The sequence below is a fragment of the Gossypium hirsutum genome, chromosome A03, assembly GCF_007990345.1.
Source record: "Gossypium hirsutum isolate 1008001.06 chromosome A03, Gossypium_hirsutum_v2.1, whole genome shotgun sequence".
In the NCBI taxonomy this organism is placed as follows: Eukaryota; Viridiplantae; Streptophyta; class Magnoliopsida; order Malvales; family Malvaceae; genus Gossypium; species Gossypium hirsutum.
In genome coordinates this window covers 109,233,889-109,260,389 of record NC_053426.1, presented here as the reverse complement: position 1 = coordinate 109,260,389, position 26,501 = coordinate 109,233,889, and the positions used below count along the sequence as shown (strand labels likewise).

The 26,501-nt window shown below is 34.2% G+C and overlaps 1 pseudogene; it reads left to right on the top strand.

Moving 5' to 3' along the window:
- Positions 1-1,078: 1,078 nt before the first annotated feature.
- On the top strand, positions 1,079-25,119 carry LOC107887934 (ABC transporter G family member 1-like; annotated as a pseudogene).
- The last annotated feature ends 1,382 nt before the right edge of the window (positions 25,120-26,501 follow it).

The window sequence follows — 26,501 nt, the reverse complement described above, 5'->3', positions numbered from 1 at the left end:
CGAAATGTGAGAGGGGTTGGACAAATATATAGGCCCGAAAAATGGGCTTGGACAAAAAATAAGGCCTGTTTAAAAAATGGGTTGGGCCTCGAGTAAGGTATTCGTTGCCCGGCCCGAATTCATTAAAAGACAAAAAAATATGCTCTTTTTTTTTAATGTCATTTTCTTATTGTTTTCTCCCTATTTTGCTACCATTTTACTATTATGTTGCTACTATTTTATTATTATTATTTAGATATTGTATAAATCTTATTTTATTGTTAATTTTGTTATTATTTTAAAGGCATTTGTTAATTTTGTTATTATTTTAGAGACATTTGCTTATTAATTTTTATTTCTCTTAGTGTTCTTTAAGTCTACATATTTTTTAAAATTTATTTTCAATTTGTTAAAAAATATTTTTTTTGATGTTTTTAATATTTTTGATGTATTATATATATTTAAAAATTATATAAGAAAAATATAACAAATTAATATGGGCGGGCTAAGTCGGACCCAAGTTTTAGCATTTTTATCTGGGTTGAGCTTGAATAAAATTTTAGACCCATTTTTTAACCTAAACTAAATCTGAACCTAATAAATGAGTCTAAATTTTTAATTTATCCTCCTCAAACCCAATACATAACCTCCACCAACAGCTAATGTCTATCAATTTGAAATACAGATTTGTGTATTCCAGTTTTGTGCTGAAATGGTACGCATTGGCGGATATTGCTGGAATCAAGGCGGAACTGACTAAAACAAAAGTTCCTTTGCCCGAAAGAAATTCTATATAAGCATCAACTCCTTCATCTGCATTGCTGTTATAGATAAAGTGTTGACCGGAGAAACATTAAATGTGAAGTATAATCAATGCAAATTCTAACAGATCTTGTGGGATTGCCTTATCTGGTTTTCTAATGTAAACTCTCTTTTCCCACATCAAATAACAACAATCCAAACTCATCTTCTCGCCATTGATATAAATATTTGATGCAGTTGCAGCATGCATGATAGACCGGAGATCGAGGCTGTATTAGAAATGGAATCCATTAATTCAACGCCAAGGATTCATACAGGAAAAAGTAGCAGCACGGATGCCGAGGATGGCGTTTTCTTAACATGGAAGGATTTGTGGGTCACAGTTGTTAATGGTAAAAATGGTCGACCAATCCTACAGGGCCTGACTGGCTTTGCACGTCCCGGTGAGCTCTTGGCTATAATGGGTCCTTCAGGATGTGGCAAGTCCGCCCTTCTTAATGCCTTAGCAGGTTGTAAGCCATGCATTTTTATAATCTCAACGAAAACCATTTCAATGTAAAATGTTTTTCACTTCATTATTTCATTTTCCAGGGATATTGGATCCTCATACAAGGAAGGCAGGAGATATTCTTATCAATGGGCATAAACAGACCATGGCTTATGGAACATCGGTACGATGACATTCAATGTATCAAATCCAAAAATCAAAATCAAACATTAAACCCCATCTTGGTTTGTTCTCATTTTTTTAACAGGCATACGTAACACAAGATGAAGCACTGATTCATACCTTGACCGTAACCGAAGCCGTATACTACTCGGCTCAGCTCCGGTTACCGGATACAATGTCGAGGTCAGAGAAGAAACAAAGAGCTGAAACGACGATCAGAGAAATGGGACTGCAAGACGCCATGAATACAAGGGTCGGTGGATGGGGAAATAACGGGCTAAGCGGTGGTGAAAAGAGGAGACTTAGCATTTGCATTGAAATATTAACACGCCCTAGGCTTTTGTTCCTTGATGAACCCACCAGTGGGCTTGATAGTGCAGGTTCGTATCATGTGATGAGCAGCATTGCCAGCCTGAATCGAAGAGATGGGGTTCGAAGAACAATCATTGCATCCATCCATCAGCCTAGCAGTGAAGTGTTTCAGTTATTTCAGTCTTTTTCTTCTATCTGCAGGCAAAACTGTGTACTTTGGTACACTTTCAGCTGCGAACGAGGTAACCCCATCTTTGTTTTTCGCATTATTTTGTGATTTACCCGATGGAACTAGAAGAAGAATGAAGTTTAGAATCACTTATTTTGAGTTTGAATGTGTAGTTCTTTGCTTCCAATGGATTCCCTTGCCCGACTCTTCAGAATCCATCGGATCACTTCCTCAAAACCATTAACAAGGAGTTCGACAAGGTACGTAGATGTTTTCTATAAACTCCATTAGAAATATTTTTTAGCATTAAATAAAGGGTTAATTCCACCTAATCAAATTCTAAATCTTTAAGTTTTAAAAAGTTGTAATAAATTACTTAAAATACCAATATGTTTCAATCAAATCTTAGTTTAACTACGCGTATACTTATTTCATGGGTAACTAAAAAAGAAATAGATCTATTAAATTCTAAATTTTTTTATCTTTAAACACATTAGATTCAAACCATTAATAAATTAGATATATATATTTAGAATTTAATTTGCATATTGTAAATATGTTCGGTATCATATTTGAATTAACATTTAATGTTTAAATTAATGATTAGGTGTTGATTAGACATCAAAATCTAAAATCTAAATATTTGATGAAATTAAAATATATAAACATTGTATGCTTCTCTGCTCATCAGGATATTGAGGAAGGCTTCGTTAATGAAATCCCCACTGAGGAAGTAATCAACATTCTGGTGAACTCATACAAGTCTTCTGATATATTCCAACATGCTCAGACAGAGAATTTGTAAACAGGTTTGCAATCTGTCTCCAAAAAGGCACTTTCTGTTCTTTTGGGGGAAAGATTACAATAACACATGTTGGGTTCTATGGATTTCACTTCAGCACAGCAGAGCAGTGGAGAAGGAGAAAAGACATGTAACCACCAGTGTCATGTTCTTACTAGAAGATCATTCATTAACATGTATCGAGATCCAGGTTACTATAGATGGCGTCTAGCTGTCTATATTGCATTGACTTTAACCCTTGCCGTCCTGTTTAACAACCTCGGCCTCAGCTATGGTTCAATCCAGGTAACCAGAAACCAGCTGCAATTCTACTCCTAATGCTAAATTTCTACGGTAGATATGCCAAAACTCTTCATAAACCCTAAACCCTAATTTTAAAAGTCACCATAATTTTAAAATGCTTTTGTTTTACCTTGACAAATAAATGTAAGGTTACACTTTTTCAAATTTATGGTTCGGTTTGAGAATGACGGACTGTTATCCTAAAACAGTAGTTTTATAAATTTTGAATATTCAGGCAAGAGGTGCATTGCTTTTGTTTGTAACTGCAATTCTGACCTTCATGACCATAGGTGGATTCCCTTCTTTTGTGGAGGAAATGAAGGTCTGTAATACCTAAACCCTAAATAAATTCTCTTCCTTTTTTTAAAGCTATTAACTCCACTATTATATGTATATGTTTGTGTTCAATATTCAGGTGTTCGAACGAGAAAGGTTAAACGGGCACTACGGTATCATTGCTTTCGTCTTAGCCAACACCATTTCGGCTATTCCCTTCCTGATAGTAATTTCACTAATCCCAGGCACCATATGTTATTACATTCCGCGTCTTCAAAAAGGGTTTCAACACTTCTTTTTCTTTATATCCACCTTATTTGCTTCTATAATGCTGATCGAGAGCTTAATGATGGTCGTTGCCAGTTTGGTACCCAATTTCCTTACGGGAATCATAGTGGGTGCTGGGATTCAAGGTATAATGATGTTGGTCGCCGGATTCTTCCGATCACCGGCCGATCTTCCCAAGCCGGTGCTGAAATACCCTTTACACCACATTGCTTTCCACAAGTATGCTTACCAAGGATTGTTAAAGAACGAGTTTGAAGGGTTGAGATTTGAGAATGATCATAATAATAATAACAATAATGTTGGAAGTGGAGGGGCGAGGCCGATGATCTTAACGGGAGAAGATGCGTTGAGGGATATATGGCATGTGGAAATGGCGACCTCGAAGTGGGTTGATCTTGGGGTACTTTTTGCCATGGTTGTTTTTTATAGGGTTTTGTTCCTCGGCATCAACAAGTTAAAACCCAAATGTCACTATTGATGCTTACATATTTTATATTTGTTCAAGTTTGATTCAGCTTGAAATATTGATTTAAAATATTATTCGTATAACAGTTTATTTTTTAGTGGTATTGAAAATAGTGGTTTCAAAATCTCGTTTTTCAATGATCGAGTCATTAATATTATTATTTAATATTTACAAGACTATTTTAGTATTATATTGAATTTTGGTACAATTATTTATTTGAATAGATAGTTAATTAAGGTACAAGACTAAATCGTAATAATTGTAAAAGTTAATCGCTATAGATTTTTAAGTTTTCAAGGGATTAATTAAGCAATTAGACCAATGTTTAGTAATATTTGGTGGATGATGATGTTGTCATGCATATTAAAAGATTTAAACATGATTAATAATAGATTAATTAAGATTAAACTAAAAGATCTTAAAATTTACAATTTTACTAAGCTTTATAAGTTAAATTAAAACAAAAAAATTTATTATCTTCCATCTATTTTCATCTCCATTACCGTCCAAGGGAGAAAGAAAGGGTCTTTAATTTTTCAAGCTTTTTTCTTCAAATTGGTAAGTGATTTCAAGTCTTTTTCTTGTAATTTTTATGTTTTTGAGATCCCAGAAGCTTGATTTAACTAACCTAGGGACTATTTTGAAAAAATGTTAAAGTTTATAAAAGTTTCCATTGTTGAATCTTGAAATTTTTTGTACTAAACTGGTAGATTTTGAGCTTAGATATGAAAAAGGACTAATTTGTAAAGTGAAAGTTAGTTTTGAATATAGAGATTAAAGTGTAAATATTTTCAAATTAAGATTAAATTTATGTAATTTTAGATATTAGAGAGCTATATAAGGATGAAATTGAGATCGGTTTCGAAATCGAAACTCAAATTTGAAAGTTATGGAAAATTTGATTTTAGGGACTAAATTGAATAAAATAAAAAACTTGAAGGAATATCTAAAAATGAAATTAAACTGATATATAGCTATAGTATGCTGTTAAATGATGTTTGGAATTGATAATTGAATTAAATTATGATTTAGATTGAGATTTAAACCAATCGGAGGATATTCGTAGAAAAAGAAAAATTGTGGATTAGTCTTTGACACCTTATCGATGATTGTTTTTTCCAAGTAAGTTCATATGGTGTAATTATGTTTTAATCCTTATGGATATTATATTATGGACATATGTATGTTTTGTTAAATTTTGAATTAATTGTAACTTAGTACTAAATGGTAAAATTTGGATTGAATTGTACAAGAGTTGAATATGAACTTACATGATGGAATTACCCCAACGAAACTTTGTTAATGTATTGTATACATGGTTACATGTTGATTTTTGATGATTTCGAGATCCAACATTTATTGCAGACTTAAAGATACAAGTGACACAGGTTTAGCTCGGACAAGTAACCTGATGTCGTTTTATAGGTTTAGCCCAAACGGGTAATCTTACATGTATGTACAACTTTGACCAACTATATGATGTGTCGATAAAGGTTTAGCCTGGACGGGTAACCTGACACTAATATACATTCAGCTTGGACGAGCAACCTGAGGTCATTTAAAAGGTTTAGTTCGGACGAGTAACCTGACTTATACATTACAACTTTGGCCAATCTACTTGACGTGCCAATAAAAGGTTTAGCCTAGACGGGTAACTTGACACAAATGGATATATATATATGTTTAGCTCAGACGAGCATCAAACGCAATTGATATCAGTGTATTGAGTTCTTTTACGATGTTTCATCGGGTAACTTATATGATATGAAAAGGGAAATTATGTGTTACAAACTAAATGATCAAATATGGAAAAGTAAGAGATTTGATAACAAGTTTAAGTATACTTATGTAATTGAATATGAATCAAGCTCATTGTATTGTGATTATGTTTTGATATGTTAGGTAAATTTTGGTTATACACATTAGTTTAACCTATGTACTTATTATATGAGTTAAGTTAACTGTTTATATTCATGTGAGCTTACTAAGCATTTTGTAATGCTTACCTCGTTGCTTTTCCTATTTCTGTAGATTTTGGCTTTGGAATGTGTCGATCGAATCCTCGAAGAGCTTACACTATCCATCTCCTAATTCAGTGGACTTTTAGTCGTTGAACTTGGTTATATGTGGCATGTAAGTGTCAAGTTGTATGAAATGTTACTTATGTGTATGACTTAGTTGACCTTGAACACGTATGGTAACTTATGGTAATATGATTTGTTCATGTTTATAATTTTGGCATAGTGACATGCTCATATGGATTTAACAAATATAATGAGTTTGGTATGCTTAAGTCAACTTATTGTTTTGAAAGGTTAAGTGACATGAAATGGTTTAAGTAGATGGAATGGTTTGGAATGGTTTGTGTACACTTGCTGTGAATTGGTGCAAAATGTGACATATTGGTTTCGTAGATTGATTATGTGATTATATGTTATGTTTTGGTATGGAATTGGCACGTTTTGAACAGGTATAAATGATGTTAAAAGCATTTCCTTAGCCTAATTGAATGGTTTGAAGCAAGTATCAAATGAACTTAATGTACCAAAAACATAATTCACGTCACGACGATGTATAGTGGTCGTCTTGATGAGAAAATGCCTATAATGTCACGTTGAGATGATGAACTCCATCGTCTCAACGAGGCCAAACAATGAATGACATTCTGACGTCGAGTGGATTGACACCATGACGTGATAAATTGTTCTGGTGATGTCACGACGAGGAACTCCCTCACGTCACGACGTCATTTTGAACTTTTGAAATCTTTGCGGTTTTGTTGTTATTCGATCCCGGGTTAACTTTAGAGCTCACTCAAACTTGTATTAAGCTTGGAAAGGGTTTAAATTTGTGCTGAATGACTTATATCATGATAAATAATGATTTTTTATTTGAATTATCTGTTAAATATCTATAACTGTTCCATTTTGTAATGTACCATTTTGTAATGTAGCATTTTGCAGCTCAGTCCCGACGATCGAGATGAGCAAGGGGTGTTACAATTTCAATTTGTCCATATTTATAAATGGTTAATCTAAGCCTATTTTAAATTCGCCCATTTTATTTGTTTTGATTTTTTTTAAATGTTATATTTTTAGGGGGTAAGATCTACTTACACCACTAAACTAGTAGTTTTACACCCTTTTGTATATTTTTATACTATATATTTTAATGATCCGAACTATCATATTTCATTCATATAAATTATACATGTCAAATTTGCTGTAAATTTAAAATTTTTAACTATTTATTTTAAGTAAAAAAAAGCCTTTCAAATGTTTAGTAAACATTAATATATAGTATTTTAGATTGATATGATAAAAATATCAGATTAGTTCAAAAATTTATATGCGTAATAACTACAATTATATCAATAAATTCAACGTTTGGATTGTTAAAATATTAACTATACAAAAAGAACATAAAACTATTTTAATCTTACACCAGTATAACTGGATTCCTCCCCTTATTTTTAATATGATATTTAATAATTTTATTATTATAATATTATATATTATTATAAATTTAATATTTATGCGTTATATATTACACAATATATAAAAATTATATAATCTATTAGAAAATTAGAAAATAGATGGCTCAAAATTTGAATACTCGAACTTAACCTTAACTTACATTTTAAAAACTTAATTACACTTTCTCAAATTTCCAGTAAACCTGAAAACTTATTTGTACTGTTCATATATTATTATAACATGTTAATATCTTAACTTTACTGTTCTGGGTTACCATAGTGTTACCTTCAATTATGGATAGCCATGTAAGATTCATCCATCAGTTTGGTGTCTATGGAGGAGGTCTCGTTTTTGGCAAAGCTCAAGGACTCAGTATGGATACACTAATGGATTCATATGTATTGAGGGCTGAATTCTTTAAGAGAAATATTTAAAGTGTTATTTATCGGGTAATTAATCGGATCCTTATTAATAATTGTATTATTTTTATGTATAGTTCAATTTTTTAAAATATTTTCTTTACATGAGTTGAAAATATCACGTCTAATCATATTGAAATTAAATTAATGAACTTGCAAAATGAATACGAAACTGTTCTTAATTGCATGTAAAAGTATCCACATTTCACTGCCTAAATTCTTCGTAGTTATAGAGAGAGTCGGGTATTATTATATTTCTTGTTCATGAAAATATAAGACCGAATGCCATGTATATGTACAGCACCTTACACGATTGCATGTAAAATGGCCGACGGCCATTATTTAACTTTTTTTGTTAATGGCTTTATGCCAATACCATTAAAATGGCTACTGCCATTAATGATGGCATAAAAACCATTCCTTGCGTGAAAATTGGCCATTGTCATTTGCCCATTTCATTAATTAGACTTATTTTCCTTTTAATGGCGAAGAGCCATTTTTTTTTAAATGGCAAAATGCCATTCATTTTTTACATTGCGGCATGGCGATTATTATTATATTTAGGATATGTTTGATTACACCTGTTAATGGACAGGTCGGGTTGTGATTGAATTCAGGTTTGTTAAAATTTTAGACTCATTTATTATGTTAGGGTTCAGTCCAGTTTAAAAAATAGGTTTAAATTTTTGTTTAAATTTAGTCGAATAAAAATGTTAAAACTTGAGCCTGATTTACTTTTTTTTATATTATTTTTATATAAAAATTTTAAAATTATAATACATCAAAAATATTAAAAATATTAAAATAAATATTTTCCAACAAAACATAGTTATACAATATCCAAACAACAAGAAAATAGTAATAACATAATAGTAAAATAGTAGTAAAATAGTGAGAAAACAATAAGAAAATAGTAGCAAAATAGTAATAAAATAAATTTTTTTTGTCTTTTTGTTAATTTAGGTGTGGGCAAAAAAAACTTTATTTGAGGCTTGATTCAATTTTTAAACAGGTTTTATTTTTTATCCAAATTTATTTTTTGAATATATATTTTTATCAAAATCTTTGCACTTTTCAAATAGACCTTCAAGTCAAAGTTGAGTGACCCAACATATGAACAATTCTATGTTTGATACTAAGTTTTATTTTACAATAACCGTAAAATATAAATAGTTTTTCAAAGCATAATTGCCTTTAATATGTTAATGGGTTTGGGTTCTGCCCCATTACTATTTTATATTTCTAACATGAAAACTCGTTCATCGCATGTTAGTTCTCAGTGGAGACGGATGATAGAATTCCAACACAATTTGAGGGCAATGTCGATATTTGTTGGGCTCTAACTGATTGCCCAGTGAATGACACCTCAAAAACTTCTGATGGAGTTTGTCTTTCTTTCTTTTCTTTTCTTTTTTTTTCTTATTATTTATAACAAGATGAAGCAAACAATCAAAGAAAACCAAGTGGTGCAGACATTTGCAGACAGTACATGTACATAGTTTTTAAGCAGCATCCAAGGCCCAAGAATTGGCTTTTCAAAACAGTGTAATGCAACATCCCTACTAGCATCGAGCTTTGCGATATTATAATCAGCCACCCTGTTGGCATCACTTGAAATCTTGCTATCCTCACCTCCCAATCCCGTCAGCATAGATCTTTAATATTACGGATCAAAACTCAGATTAATAAACTACAACTAAAGTAAAAATTTTGGTTTAGTGAAAAAGAAAATAAAGCGAAGCAAAACTATTTTTAGATAAAATTACCTTATCTTAAGAGAGAGTATTCGATCGAGTTGAGTTGAATCGAGTCAAAAAATTTTGAGTTAGTTAAGTTGACGAATCCTATTTTAGCAGCCGAACTTAAATTAAATTTTTTTTTGAATCGAGGCAAAAAATGTCGAGTCGAGTTAGCGAATCATATTATTTATATACTCAATATTGCATTTACATAGACCGATTAGTTAAGTAGTAGACGAAACACAAGACTATTCAATTACATAAATAATATAATGATTTTACCTTTTAACTTAATGGTTTTCACTTTTAACTTTAGAAAAGATAAACATTTATCAAAACAATGTAGTTTTGCCTTTTCTTATTCGGATTTTCTGGTAATTCGAATTGTGTAATTCATATTCGAGTTAAATCGAAAAAATTAATTTTTTTTATTCGAGTTGATTCAAATAACTCAATTAACTCAAATAACTTGAATTATTTAATTCAAAATTTAAATTTTTTATCGAACTTTCCGAAACGAATCAGATTTTGCTAACCTCTGATCTTAAACAGTATTTACCAAGTTAAATGGATAACCCAATTTGCAGGGGTGAATCCAAAGAGGAGTAAGCAAAGTGTATTATAATTTTAGTACCTCATGTTATTTTATAATACAATTTAATCTTTTTAACATAAAAATTTTAAAATCTAACCTAACAATTTATAATTTTATCTTAACCCCAAACAAAATTTCTCAAGTTGTTCTTGCCGACTAGAGGTGATTATGGGTCAGGTTGGGCCTCAACATAATTTAGGCTTGTTTTTTATACCCTAGCCCCGGCTTGAAAAATTAGCCTAAAATTTTGTCCAAGCTTGACTCGGCCGTAATAAATTTTTTTATATTATTATTTTTATGTAAAAATAAATTTAAAAAATATAATACATCAAATACACTAAAAACAATAAAATAAATATTTCCTAAAAAATTAAAAATAAATTTTAAAAAAAGTGTTTAATATTTATGCTTAAATAACACTAAGATAGGTGCAACTTAGTAAGCAAATGCCTTTAAAATAGTAACAAAATTAACAATAAAATAAAAGTTATACAATATACAAACAATAACAACAAAATAGGAGCAATATAATTGCAAAATGACAGCAAAATAGTGGTAAAATAACACCAAAATAATGGAAACAATAACAAGTCTTTCTCTGCAAATTTGGGCCGGATTGGGCTCGAGTAAAAAAAAATTTACCTAAGGATCTACTTGTTTAAAAAACAGACCTTGTTTTTTGCCTAATAGCATTTTTCGAATTTATATTTTTTGTAACACCCCCTACCAGTATCCGTCACCGGAATAGAGTACGAGGCATTACCGAGGAGTACGAAACACTTACAGATAATTTAAATATATTTTCATAACTTGTCTCGATTTCATACTAATTCATATTTAAGCTTTACTCACCAAAGTATTTGAAATTTCATCTTTCTGCAAATAGCACACATGAGGTATATAATTCCATAATTATAAATTAACACATTTATCAAACATATTCCATATTCATATATCAGTGTCTCATGTCTCCATGTATCAATAACCATCATTTTTCTTGTTTTTTAGATAAATATGTGTAACCATTCATAAGCATGCAATTTACTGCTCAGGTAACCAAAGCTACCACTTCTCACTGATCAGGTAGCTAGAGCTACCACTTCTCACTGATTAGATTACTTATTATCAAATTAGAAAACGTCTTACGAAATTAAGCACATCGTTGCTCAATGCCACGATTCACAACTTAGTATGGTTTTCCTCATTGAAAATACCATACCTACATTTCACAACTCGGTATGGGAAATGCCATACCTACGTTTCTTAACTCAGTATGGATAATAACATACCTACGTTTCACAACTCGGTATAGATGATAAAATACCTACGTTCCACAACTCGGTATGGATGATGCCATACCTACGTTCCACAACTCAGAATGGATGATACCATACCTACGTTTCACAACTCGATATGGTTAATACCATACCTACGTTTCACAACTCGATATGGTTAATACCATACCTACTTTCATAACTCGGTATGGATGATACCATACCTATTGTCGAAACCATTTTTATTTTGGAAAACGGGGATCGACTTTTAAACAAGGTATAGAGTCGCCACCAATCCTTTTTGTTTAGGTGTGATCGGGTCACCCTGTGGTCGATCATTTTAATAAAACATTTTGGTTTATTAAAACAATGTTTTTGGTTTACGAAAAACTAGAAGACAGATTCGGATGCCATACCTACGTTCCACAACTCGGTATGGATGATACCATACCTACGTTTCACAACTCGATGTGGTTAATACCATACCTACATTTCACAACTCGGTATAGATGATACCATACCTACGTTTCACAACTCGGTATGGATGATACCATACCTACTTTCATAACTCGGTATGGATGATACCATACCTACTGTCGAAACCATTTTTATTTTGGAAAATGGGGATCGACTTTTAAACAAGGCATAGAGTCGCCACCAATCCTTTTTGTTTAGGTGTGATCGGGTCACACTGTGGTCGATCATTTTAATAAAACATTTTGGTTTATTAAAACAACGTTTTTGGTCTACAAAAAATTAGAAGACGAATTTGAGAGTCAGTTATGCGCGAGGAAGGATTAGCACCCTCGCAACGCCCAAAATTGGTACCGTATTGATTGATTAACGTCCTAATGTTGAAAATTTGAAAATATTTTAAAATACAATCTTTAAAAACGTTTGGATAACTTGAATTGGATATTGAGATTCTTTTGCTTAGAAGGAATAAAATATTATGTCCAGCACGATTGGATACAATATTTCGAACCTTCGACACAAGATCATCTCAGGATTTTCCAAAACACATGCACTTAAAACTTTTAAAAAGGATATTTGGCTATTCGGCCCAAACGGTAAATCGAAACCCAGCACGACTGGGCACGATTTATCGAATTTCCAAATACGAAACATTGCCTCATTTTAATTTGAGAAAACATGGATGAAATTTCAAAAGGATATTTTGTATTTTAGTCGAATGGAAAATTGAAGCCCAGCACGATTGGGCACGACCTCCCAAACCCCCCAAACACAAAATATTGACTCGTTTTAATTTTTTAAAAAAAACATGGATGAAATTTCAAAAGATATTCCGCATTTTAGTTGAACGAAAAATCGAAACCCAGCACTATAGGGCACGATTTCTCGAATTCCCAAACATGAAATATTTCCTTATGTTGAGAGGGTTCTTTGAAATGCGGGTGATTATAAAAGCAATCTAAAATATATAAAATAATTTTTAAAAAAAATTATTTTCCATTCAAGATAAAATAATATATAAAACTCTTTAAAAATGATATATAAACAATTCAAAATATATAATGTGTAAAAAAAGTTTGAAATACATAATATATGAAAATATTAAAGTAAATAATGTGTAAAAATTTAAAATGAGCGTTGTATAAAAAGTTAAAATAGATAATAACAAAAAATATAAAATAAATAAATAAATAAATAGAATGTTAATAACAAGAGTAAAAAACATATATAAGAAAAATAATAATGAAAATAATATTAGTATATAAATAGAAATAAAAATATAATAAATAGAAATATAATAATAGTAGAAATATAAATAGATAAATAATAATAGTATTAGAATAACAAAATAAATATAAATAGAAACATAATAGTAATAGTAATAGTAATAATATATTAAATTAGCTAATTTGATAATAAAATAGCGAAAATAAAAAAGGATTAAATCAAACCTTAAAGCAAAATTCTGGGTCAAATCAAAGATAAATAAAAGAAAATGGACCAATTTGAACGTGCGAATAACAAGGAGGGACCAAAAGGGAAATAATCTCCACCCTCCAAAACACACAGCTTCAAGGAAGACCAAAATGTAGTCAAAACAAATTTTAGGGCCAAAATTAAGAATAATGAAAACTTAATTGTAAAACAAATAAAAAACATAATGGTTAAAAGCAATTGGACGAATTTGGAAAAAACAAAGAAATTGAAATGAAATGGACAAAATTCCCACCTAATAGAAAGGGAATAGAAAATAATTCAAATCCAATGAAAATAGGAAAAGAGAGAATAATCCAATTTCAAATTGAAGTAGGAATACCAAAAGTCCTCCAAAAGTAAATTCCCTTTCAAAGAACAAAATACCCTTATTTATATACATGAGGTTTACTAAAAATAGTCTAACTAATTTAATAATAAAATAAATTAAAATAAAAATAATATCTTTTTATTTTTAGCTTTTCACCAAGTCAACAAAATTTGATAACCCTTTGACTTTCTCCATTTTTTTGATTTGGCCACAATTTAATGATTGTCTTTCAATTTGGCTCTTTTTGGCTTGTTTTCGACCGATTGCATATTTGGCTTCGGTTATTATTTTTTCAGGCCCAGGCCAAAATTGGCCTATTACACCTACGTTTCACACGTTGCCATGGACCAACCATTGTCTTTTCCGTCAATTCATCTTGTCACTAAACTGAAGTGCTTAATTTGATCATTTATTCAATTTTCATGCTTTTACATTATTCACGGTTTTATCATCAATACATATGAAATTAACACATCATAAAATTCATAAAATTAACAAATGGTCACTAAAATTTAGTTATACAAACTCACAAGTTCGATTTTTGTATTATAACGATAATCATAATTTCATAATAAATATTCCAAATAAATATTTATCGATTATAATCGGGCATGTGATCAATTTACACACAAGTCATTCATATATATATATATGTATATTTTTTTTCCTCCTCCTCCTCTCCATTCACATCCTTGGTATAAATAACACTCTTGTAAGTAAGCTTATCCATAATTTTCACTAATTACTTATGTGAATATTCAATCTATTCACCCGTGTCATAGTCACTAAATTATTTATATCTGGAGCTACGGAACTCCAAAGTAAGATCCGCTAATTTTCCTTGAAACTAGACTCACATATCTTCTTACCATAAATTTTTCAGAATTTTTGGTTTAACCATTAAGTACAGTTTATTCTTTAAAGTCACCCATGTTCTGTTGTCTGACAGTTCCAACCCTTCTTCACTAAAAATTAATTATCTCCTCGTACAGGATTCGAATGATGTTCCCGTTTGTTTCTATTGAAAATAGACTTATTCAAGATTCTATACATATAAATTTAAGCCCTTAATTATTTTTCTTCAATTTTTTTATGATTTTTTTAAAATCAGAATAGGGGAACCCGAATTCATGTTGACCTTGTCTCTCAAAATTCATTATATCTCATGATTTACAAATACATTGCTTACATCGTTTCTTCTATGAGAAACTAGGCTCAATAAACTTTAATTTTATATTTTGTTCATCTTCTAATTCGATTTATACAATTTATGATGATTTTTCAAAGTTAGTCTACTGCTACTGTCCAATATTGTTTTAGTACAAGCTGTTTATTACCATTTTTCTCCTAAGCTTTTAATAAATAACAATTTCGTCCCTACTCAATTAGCCTCTCAATTGAGCTAATTTTTCTCAATTAACACTTTATTCTATCACTTTAGACTACTTTACAACCTTTGGAAATCATAATTTCAGCACTAGACTTTAATTACAAACGTTTTCACAATTTGGTCCTAAAATTAATTTCCATCAATTTTACTTGATAAAATTATCATATATCAAAATTAAAGCTTCAATTCTATGTTTATTCATCATATTCTTCCAGCACTCATCCATAAAAAATTTAAAAAAAATTAACCATGAAACCAAAAACTAATGAAATAGTAAGTTGGACCTAATTGTAAAAGTCCAAAAACATAGAAATTTCAAGGAGAAAGCAAGAATTAAACTTACATGTAGCTAGAGAATGAAAACCAGCTTGAACCCTCTTCCATGACTGTTTTTCAGCTGATCAAAATAAAGAAAAATGAAGAGAATTCTAGATATTCCAATTTGGTCCCCTTTTTATTTAGCTAATTTTGGTAATTTTCCAATTTTACCCTTATTTCACCCCTTTTCCTGATTTTTCTCAGCTATTGCCGCTCAAAATATCTCTTTTGGGATTATTTTCACTTTATATCCTTCATCATTTGAAAATTGAGCTATTTAACCCTTTTGCAACTTTTACACATTTTTAATTTAGTCCTTTTTATTTAATTAACCAACCAAACGACAAAATTTTCTGACGAAATTTTGATAATACCTCACTAACACTCCATAAATATTTATAAAAATATTTATGGCTTGATTTATGAAGTCGAGGTCTCGATACCTCATTCTCGACCCAATTTACTTAATTAATTCTTTTAAATCACTCACTTCACTAATTCAAAAATACTTCTATATTCACACTTGCCTCGTAGGTAATAATTTATTAAATTTTTGACTCACTAATCGGATTTAATGATCTCAAATCACTATTCTAATACTACTAAAAATTAAGCTGTTACATTTTTACTCAAATCTTATTACTTTTCGAATCCACCTTTAGTCCACGATTAGCTATAGTACCGACCTATGAACATGGATCACTGAATTCCATTGTACCCCCCTGGCCATGGTGAAATAAGTGTTGGCGTTGGTTACCTACAAAACTATCCGTTGTTAAACGTCGTCTTCTTACATAAACGCAAGGGAAATAGACTACCTATTTCATTTTTTTTTCCTTTTTAAAGTAAAAACAAATTAAGGTTTCTTTTTCTTCTTCTGAATCAAACATTTTTATATTTTTTAAAAGAAATTATTATACCAAAAAGTTACGTCTTTTTTAGTTTTCGAAACATCATTTTCTATCATTTGTTGTAGGCCAATTTTAGCCCATTTACATCAAAACCCAATTTAGCCTTACCTAACCCACCAAAATTAAACCCAAAACCCAAAATCTTAACTACCCAAAGCCCAATTTACATCAAAACCCCAATGGCCCAAATTCTAAGCCCAAATCAAAATAAAAAACCTAGCCCACAACTTAAACTTTTCTCAACTAGCCACTCCTTTTCCACCACCAACTCCACTAGCCACACCTTTTCCACCACCAACTCCACTAGCCACTCTTTTTCCACCACTAACTCCACTAGCCACACCTTCTCCGCCACCACTTGTACCTACAAATAAAGACATAAACAATAAAAAAATATTTTGTAAATGGCTATATAAGCCTTCTCATATTTTGTATATAGGGGGAGATTTTTTTGGAGAGTTTTTGGGAGAGAAAGTTATTGTAAAGGACTTTTGGAGAGGTTTCTTTTTAAAGTAATCAAGGAGAAGAGTTATTGTGAAGGCTAGTTTTTGGAGAAGCTAGTTTTTTTGGAGATTAATCAAAAATCAAAGCAAAAGAGGTTTCTTTGTCTATTCTCATTTTAAGTTCTTTGTTTACTTATTGTTTTCCTTTCAATCTTATTTTGTTTCTTTTATACGAAAGTAAAAAATAAAAGGAGGAAGCTTACCCATTTTTACCGAAAAAGTTTTTTTGAGGTCCGGCTGCTGTGTACGGTGGCGCCGGCGGCGGTCCGGCAACCGGACGATGGCCGGCCTTGTGGCCGAAAATCACCCACCCTCTCCCTCTCTTTTTTTTTTGTTATTATTATATTTCTTAATATTATATTATATATATATTCTTTTAATATATTAGGTATATTTTAAATTTTATATTACGTATATATATATTTTATACTATTTTATTTATATATCTTTAATATTATATTATTTATATTTTTTTTTCTACATGTTATCTTATGTATATATCTTAACTATATTATGTATGTATTTTTAACACTATATTATGTACATATTTTTAATATTATCATGTATTTATTTTTTATATATGTACATATTGATGTAGTATTATTAATAGTATTTTTTTTAACATCATTATTATTTCTAATATATATTATGTACATCTTTTTTATTTCTATTTTATTTTTTATTTGTCAATATTAATTATTATTCTAATATTTTGATATTTTAATATTTTATATTTTATATATTTTATTATTCCCATCATTGTTCGCATTTTTTGACAATAATATTCTTGGATTTTTTTTTACTATCATTTTAAAAACTTTTTACATTTTAATTTTAAGAATAAGGCAATGTACCAATTTTAACATTAAGTCATCGATTTCACCGCTATGTTGGGTGAAATTAATCGGCTCGTGTTAAAAACGGGACGTCCTTCTAAAAAACAAAAAAACTTGCAACTTCTCATTTCCTTCAATCGGATCACACTTAAATGTCAAATTGAATTCGTATTTTTGAAAATCAAGACAACATGTGTTTAATAAGATACCAATTTTGGGCGTCGCGAGGGTGCCAATACCTTCCTCGTGCGTAACCGACTCCCGAACCCTAAATTTTCTCTGGATTTTAACGTAGACCTAAACTCAGCCTTTTATTTGTTTTAATAAAAGATCTAATAGGTGTCCGATCACACCTAGGAAAAAGGATCGGTGGCGACTCCCTATTTATTTCAAAAATCAAACGTCAAATTTCAAAAAAAATTTCAATAAATCGCCACAATTAGCGACCAAGCTAAGCTAAAATTTTTACGTCGCTACAGCTGGCGACTCCGCTGGGGACAGCCTTTTTGAGAGTCGTGTCTGGAATTAAACACGTTTTGTCAAAATTTTCAAATTTCCTTGTTCACAGTAAATATTTGGTCGTGATCCGAAAATCTCGTTTTCAAAATTCATGCATTTGTATCGTGCTGTAAATATTTCTTCTAACTTGCTTATTTGGTTGTTTTTCAGTTTTCAATTTTTATGGTTTTAATTTTGGTTTAGTTTCTTTAAGTGAAACGTAAAGGTTTATGAGTTGTTCCCCACACACCGTGCACTTGCATTTTCGCATAACATGAGCTCTCTACCCAGGCTCCGTCCGTTTAAGTGAAAGTAAACGCTACGCCTTCGTGAGTTAACTCGTCCCTCCGCACAGGCTAGTGAATACTTTCGGGTTACATATGACTTATGCTTTCGTGAGTTAACTTGTCCTCCGCATAGGCATAAGTAAATGTAATCCCTCGAATTGAACTCGTGAGCCTGTGATAGGCTATGACCGAGGCTCCGTGTTAATCTTAGCAGATGATAGTACGGGCAATTCAAGTACCTATCTAGAACCAAAACCGCATATAATGAACCATACGAGCCACCTAACTAGAGCCATGCTGAACCTCCGCTCGTTTAGTAGTCACCGAAATAAGTACACGGGAAAAGCACATCTTACCTTCTATTTCTTTTACATTTGTGCTTTCTAAGCAAGGGAATCGAGTCCACTGAACTAAGTAGCTTAATTTGTTAGATTTTCTACAGTTTTTCTCTGTTTATATGTGTTGCGCTAACCAAGGTCATTTGTCTGTATTTTTATTTTTCATCATGCATCGAAGGCATCTTGTTAGGAAGGTGTTGATTAGAGATTGGTTGCCAAAAACGGGTTTCTAATGGAGGAGTCAATTATACGGGTGACCGAAACGTTATGTAATACTCCTTTGATTAAGGAAATGCCTAAATAGGGGCTATCTTGAAATCAACACCAATTTTTTGCATTCCTTGCATAACTAACATTTTGACATTCATGCATTCATTCATGCATTCATTCATACATTGCATATCCCATACTCGGTCGCTGAATATAAAATATATAATTCGCAGTTGTAATACCACAAGACTGGAACCACGTCATCCGTATAAAACGCGCCGACAAGCTAGAGTAATGGAGGCTGAATTCAATGAGAGAATTGAAAGGATGGAAAGGGCTCAAAAGGAATTACAAGAGCAACTGGCCAAATCGCAACAAGAGACGAGAGATCTAATGGTGAGATCTCGAGAGGAATCACTCGAGCAAAGAGATCAGATGGCCAAAATGATGGAGATGATGACAACTTTGGTCAAAGGAAAAGGACCCATGCAGAACCCCGATGCTATGGAACCTCAGTCAAGAATTCACCATGATCAGGATCCACTCTATCCCCCGGGATTCACTCCACTGCATGCCCACGCCACACAACGAGGGTATACTCAAGGGGAACCCACTAGTTCCAGATCTGGACGACCCAGCAGAGGTAGCCAGGTTGAAATTGAATAATCATGATGCAAAATATAGAAGTCTAGAGGAAAGACTCAAAGCAATAGAAGGCACTGAAGTCTTCTCCGCACTAGGTGCCAAAGAACTCAGTTTGGTACCTGATCTAATCTTGCCTCCGAAATTCAAGGCGCCTGATTTTGAAAAGTATGATGGGACAAGGTGCCCAAAAGCACATCTCATTATGTTCTATCAAAAAATGACCGGTTATGTGAACGAGGATAAGCTACTCATACATTGTTTTCAAGATAGTCTAACAGGGTCAGCTCTTCAGTGGTACAACTAACTCAGTAGAGAAAAGATTCGATCCTGGAAGGACTTGGCGTCAGCATTTTGCGAGCAGTACAAGCATGTGTCGGATATGGTGCCAGACCGGATGACCTTGCAAATGATGGAGAAAAAGCCATCAGAAACCTTCAGACAATATACGCAGAGATGGAGAGACGTCTCGGCCCAAGTGGAACCCCCACTAACAAAAACGGAGATAACCGTTCTCTTTATCAACACCTTAAAGGCGCCGTTTTATGACAAATTAGTGGGAAGTGCCACGAAAGAGTTTGCGGATATTGTAATATCTGGTGAGCTCATAGAGAATGCCGTCAAGAGCGGTAGAATGGAAGGCTCAGAAGGTTCAAAAATGGCAGCACCTATGAAGAAGAAAGAACCAGAAGCCCACATGGTGGGAATGGGAAGCCGTTATGCCTCTAATCTATATCCGAACCAACCCCGAACTCGAAATTATCCACCTCTAAATTTCTATTATTCCCCTCAAAACCCTTACTACCAAGCACCACCTCCTTCCTATCCCGTTTACGCCACGAACAACCAAAGACCCATCACGTCATTCCCACAAAACACTATACCCGCTCAAAGCCAACCCAGAAATGAACCAAGACCAGCAAGGCCTAATCTCGAGAGACCGCAGTTTACTCCCATCCCTGTGTCGTATGGGGAATTGTACCCAAAACTTTTGGAGAAACAGTTAATATCCCCTCATTACATGACACCCCTTAAACCTCCATACCCAAAATGGTACGATCCAAACGGTAGTTGTGCATACCATGCTGGGAATCAGGGGCATTCTACGGAGAACTGTCTTGCCTTCAAAAGGAGAGTTCAAGGACTCATTGATGCGGGCATTTTGCGATTTGATGGTACTGGCGGTACAACCGGGAATCCATTCCCAAACCACACCGAAGGGAATGTGAGCGCAGTAGGAGAGGAAAACGAACGGCAAAGTAGAAGATGGGTTTCTGAAATAAGAACACCTCTGCAGAAAATCTGGGAGGTACTAGTTGAAAAAGAGTTGCTCTATCGTCTTGACGGAGTATTCGAAGGAAAAGATGCAAAAGGTCACAGTCTTTGTGAGTTCCATGGTGTTGAAGGGCACGACATTCAGTCCTGCGATGAGTTCAGAGGATTACTGCAAAGTATGATGGATAACAAGGAGATTGGGATTTTTTGTAAAGCCAAAGAGGCCGATAGTGGAGAAATATGTGCCTCTGACAATCAATCATCAGGTTTCCCGTATAGCGCCGACCGACCGTTAATAATTTATTATGACGCAAAGAAGGAGAACGATAATCGAAGTACCATCTCCTTTCCCTTATAAGGACAATAAAGCAGTACCATGGAATTATAATGTCAATATCATCGCACCTGAAGGGGAAAAGCCCGAAGCCACAACTGAAGACATTGGGGAAGTAGGTCATTTTACCCGCAGTGGGCGTTGTTATTCGAAAGAAGTCGAACCAGTAAAAAAGAATAGTGATTGGAAGCAAAAAGGGAAAGCAGTGATGCACGAAGTCGAAGTCAAAGTCGAGCAAGAAATTCCACCCGTGCAAGAAACCAAAAAGCCTGTGAATGAGGAAGAAGCTCAGGAATTCTTGAAATTTATCAAGCACAGCGAGTATAGTGTGGTGGAACAATTGAGTAAGCACCCAGCACGAATCTCAGTTTTATCTCTACTATTAAATTCAGAGCCACACCGGAATACTTTATTGAAGGTGTTAAATCAAGCTTATGTGGCCAACAACATATCCGTTGAGAAGCTTGATAGGTGGGTAAATAATCTAAATACGGACAATTTCATCTCTTTTAGTGATGATGAGATACCGCCAAATGGTAGAGGCTCGGTGAAAAGCGCTACATATCACAACTCGCTGCAAGGGCTACATAATACCGAACGTACTCATCGATAATGGGTCAGCGTTACATGTTATGCCATTGGCCACGCTTTCCAGAATACCGATGGATTTGTCCTACTTAAGGCCCTGTCATTCCACGGTAAGGGCATTCGACGGGACGATGCGCGAAGTCATGGGAAAGATCGAAATCCCTTTGGAAGTAGGCCCTTACATTTATGATGTCGAGTTCCAAGTCATTGACATTACACCCTCTTGTAACTGCCTTTTGGGAAAACCCTGGATCCATTCTGCTGGAGCAGTCCCATCATCCCTCCATCAAAAGGTGAAATTTATCATGGACGGTTGTTTGGTCACTGTCGAGGGAGAAGAAGACATTGTCGCATCTGTCTCTGCCGATACACCGTACTTGGAAGGGAACAAAGATGCATTGGAATGTTCCTTCTGATCCCTTGAATTCGTCAATGCCACTTTTATTGTTGAGGGAAACAGAATTCCGGTGCCAAAACTGTCGAGAAATACTAGAATGGGTGTCAAATTGACCGTAGGAAGGGGAGCTCGAGCGAGAAGAGGTTTAGGAAGATATCTGCAAGGAATAGTCAGGGCTTTAAAACCAGTGCACCATAGGGCCCGATACAGTTTGGGGTTCCAGCCTGATAGGCGTCAAAGAAGAAGACAGTGGAAGAAGGATCAAGAGAGAAGAATTGCAAGAACTTTGGGCCGAGAACCAGAATGGGAACCAATAGAGTACCCTCCTTTGTCAAAAATATTTACATCTGCGGGAATGATGTACCCTGGACAAGATGATCTACGAAACATGCTGGGGTTAATTGAAAGGAGTTTTCAGAATGTCAGTATAAATATCATTGACAAAGGGGCTGGTGTAAGTAAAGATGTCTCGAGGATACGCCCTTGCCCTCCTGGTTTCATGTTGAACAATTGGACTGTCGAGGAGCTTCTTGTAGTTTATAAGTCTTCAGAGTAATGCTAAACATTAACCTTCTATTGTGTCCTTAGATATAATAGAATTCTTTTGTAAGAGTTTGCATTCGCTCTTTATCATTTAAATGAATATCAATGAAGATGCATTTTGTCACGATTTTTCGCATTATCACTAATTTCATAATCATTTTCTCATTTCATAGCCTATCCTTACATTTGCCTCATTGCCATGACATAACATTTTGTTTCCAATACTTGGATGTCCCTCTATAGCTTCCTTTTCCATTCAACTTTCAGGTGCTCAGATATTGACGACATGAATAAGCCCGTTACGAATCTTGAAATTAATTGTGAGAAGGCTGTTTGCTTAGGAGAATTTGAAGCCGAAGAAAATGCTGAAGATTATGTCTCGTCTCCTGAATTATTAAGAATGGTGGAACAAGAGGATAAACAGATTTTGCCTCATGAAGAATCTGTGGGAACAATAAATTTGGGCACTGAAGAGAGGAAACAAGAAGTGAAGATTGGGACTTCTATTTCAGAGAGTACCAGGCATAGTTTGATCATTTTACTCCGTGAATACAAAGATGTATTCGCATGGTCATATCAGGACATGCCAGGATTGGATGAAGATGTAGCGGTCCATAAGCTCCCATTAAAGCCAGAATGCAAGCCTATTCAACAAAAGCTAAGACGGATGAGGCCTGAGATGTTGTTGAAGATAAAAGAGGAAGTCAAGAAGCAATTTGACACTGGCTTCCTACAAGCCTCCAAATATCCAGAATGGGTGGCTAACATAGTCCCGGTACCAAAGAAAGACGGCAAAGTACGAATGTGCGTGGATTATCGTGACCTGAATCGAGCAAGTCCTAAAGATAGTTTTCCCTTACCACACATTGATACGTTGGTGGATAACATAGCAGAACATTCATTGTTTTCTTTCATGGACGGATTCTCGGGGTATAATCAAATCAAGATGGCCCCTGAGGATATGGAGAAAACTACCTTCATAACAATGTGGGAACATTCTGCTACAAGGTGATGCCATTTGGGCTAAAGAATGCTGGGGCAACATATCAGAGGGCTATGGTGACGTTATTCCATGACATGATGCATAAAGAAATAGAGGTCTACATCGACGATATGATTGTTAAATCTCGAGAGGAAGAAGAGCATGTAGTGAACCTGAAAAAGTTGTTCGACAGACTGAGAAAGTTCCAGCTAAAGCTCAATCCGACCAAATGTACGTTTGGGGCTACCTCAGGAAAATTGCTTGGCTTCATTATCAGTGAGAGAGGCATTGAAGTTGATCCAGATGAAATAAAAGCCATTCAAGAGTTACCACCTCCGCGCACGCAAAAGGAAGTCAGAGGCTTTTTAGGGAAGTTAAACTACATCACCCGATTCATCGCTCAACTTACCAACCAATGCGACCCAATCTTTCGGGTTCTTCGAAAACATAACCCGGGAGAATGGAATGAGGAATGCCAAGTGGCCTTTGATAGGATAAAACAATATTTGTCTAGTCCTCCAGTGCTAGTACCGCCAACTCCGAGAAGACCATTGATATTGTATTTGACTGTGTTCGAAAATTCAATGGGTTGCGTACTGGGGCAACACGACGAGTCAGGAAAGAAAGAAAAGGCGATCTACTACCTCAGTAAAAAGTTCACTGAATACGAGGTAAAGTATTCGTCTATTGAAAAATACTGTTGCACTCTAGTTTGGATAGCTCGGAGACTTAGACAGTATATGTTGTATCATACAACATGGTTAATTTCAAAGCTGGACCCAATAAAGTACATGATGGAATCACCTGCAGGAAGAATGGCACGATGGCAGATTTTACTGTCGGAGTATGACATTGTCTATGTGAGTCAAAAGCCCATAAAAGGAAGTGCAATAGCTGACTTTTTAGCAACCCGAGCAATGGATGAATATGATCCATTGAGATTTAATTTCCCGGATGAAGATTTGATGTGCATTACAGAAAAAAAGGGCGAGTCATCAAAAAGAAAGTCATGGAAGATGAGCTTTAATGGTGCATCGAACACATTGGGGCATGGGATTGGAGCAGTCTTAGTATCCCCAGAAGGGAGCCATTACCCACTCACTGCCAGGCTGAACTTTTTCTGTACTAATAACATAGCGGAATATGAGGCATGTATCATGGGACTTCGTGCAGCTATTGAACGAAACATCAAAACTTTAGAGGTATACGGAGACTCAGCCTTGGTGATTTACCAGATCCGTAGAGATTGGGAAGTGAGAGATTCGAAACTGGTTAAATAAAGTGATCTAGTGGCAGAGTTGATTAAAGAATTCAAAGAAATAACTTTTAATTACCTTCCACGAGAAGAAAACCAATTGGCTGATGCCCTAGCCACTTTGGCTTCAATGTTCAAAGCAAACAGAGAAACGGAAATAATGCCTCTTCAAACGAGCATATATGAAGTCCCTGCACATTGTTTCAGCATTGAAAAAGAGCCAGATGGACGTCCATGGTTCCATGATGTCTTAGAATATATCAAGAATCAAAAGTATCCCGAACAAGCAAATGAGAACGACAAAAGAAAAATCAGAAGAATGGCAGCGGGATTTGTTCTCGATGGGGACATCCTGTACAAAAGAGGAAAAGATCAGGTGCTATTGAGATGCGTAGATACTGTTGAAGCTAGAAAAATACTTGAAGACGTCCATGAGGGAATTTGCGGGACACATGCCAATGGGTTCACTATGGCCAGGAAGATTATGAGACTCGGATATTACTGGCTGACGGTGGAAAGCGACCGCATTAATTTCGCATGAAAATGCCACAAATGTCAAATTTATGGTGATAAAATTCATGTAGCCCCTTTGCCTCTTCACGTCATGACTTCTCCGTGGCCTTTTTTTATGTGGGGCATGGATGTTATAGGGCCAATTTCCCCAAAAGCTTCTAATGGACACCGATTCATTTTTGTGGTCATTGATTATTTCACAAAATGGATAGAAGCCGCTTCGTTTGCCAACGTGACGAAGACTGCAGTTTGCAGGTTTTTGAAAAAGGAAATCATTTGTCGATATGGTTTGCCTGAAAGAATCATTTCAGATAACGCCATGAATCTGAACAACAAGATGATGAAGGAGGTTTGTGAACAATTTCAAATAAAGCATCATAATTCATCACCCAATCGCCCGGAAATGAATGGAGCTGTTGAAGCGGCCAACAAGAATATTAAGAAGATTATTGGGAAAATGACCGAGACATATAAAGATTGGCACGAGCAGCTACCATTTTCTTTGTATGCATATCGTACATCTGTGTGGACATCTACGGGAGCAACTCCTTTCTCTCTGGTATATGAAATGGAAGCTGTGCTACCTATCGATGTTGAGATCCCCTTTCTACGAGTCTTAATAGAATCGAAACTAGAAGAAACAGAATGGGTTCGAGCTCGATATGATCAATTAAACCTCATCGAAGAAAAACGTCTAAAGGCAATTTGTCACGGACAGATGTACCAGAAGAGAATGATCGTGGCCCATGACAAGAAAGTACGGCCAAGAGAATTCCACGAAGGAGAACTTGTACTGAGAAAGATTCTCCCAATACAAAAGGACCTCCGAGGAAAATGGGCCCCAAATTGGGAAGGACCATACGCCGTAAAGAAAGCATTCTCGGGTGGAGCTTT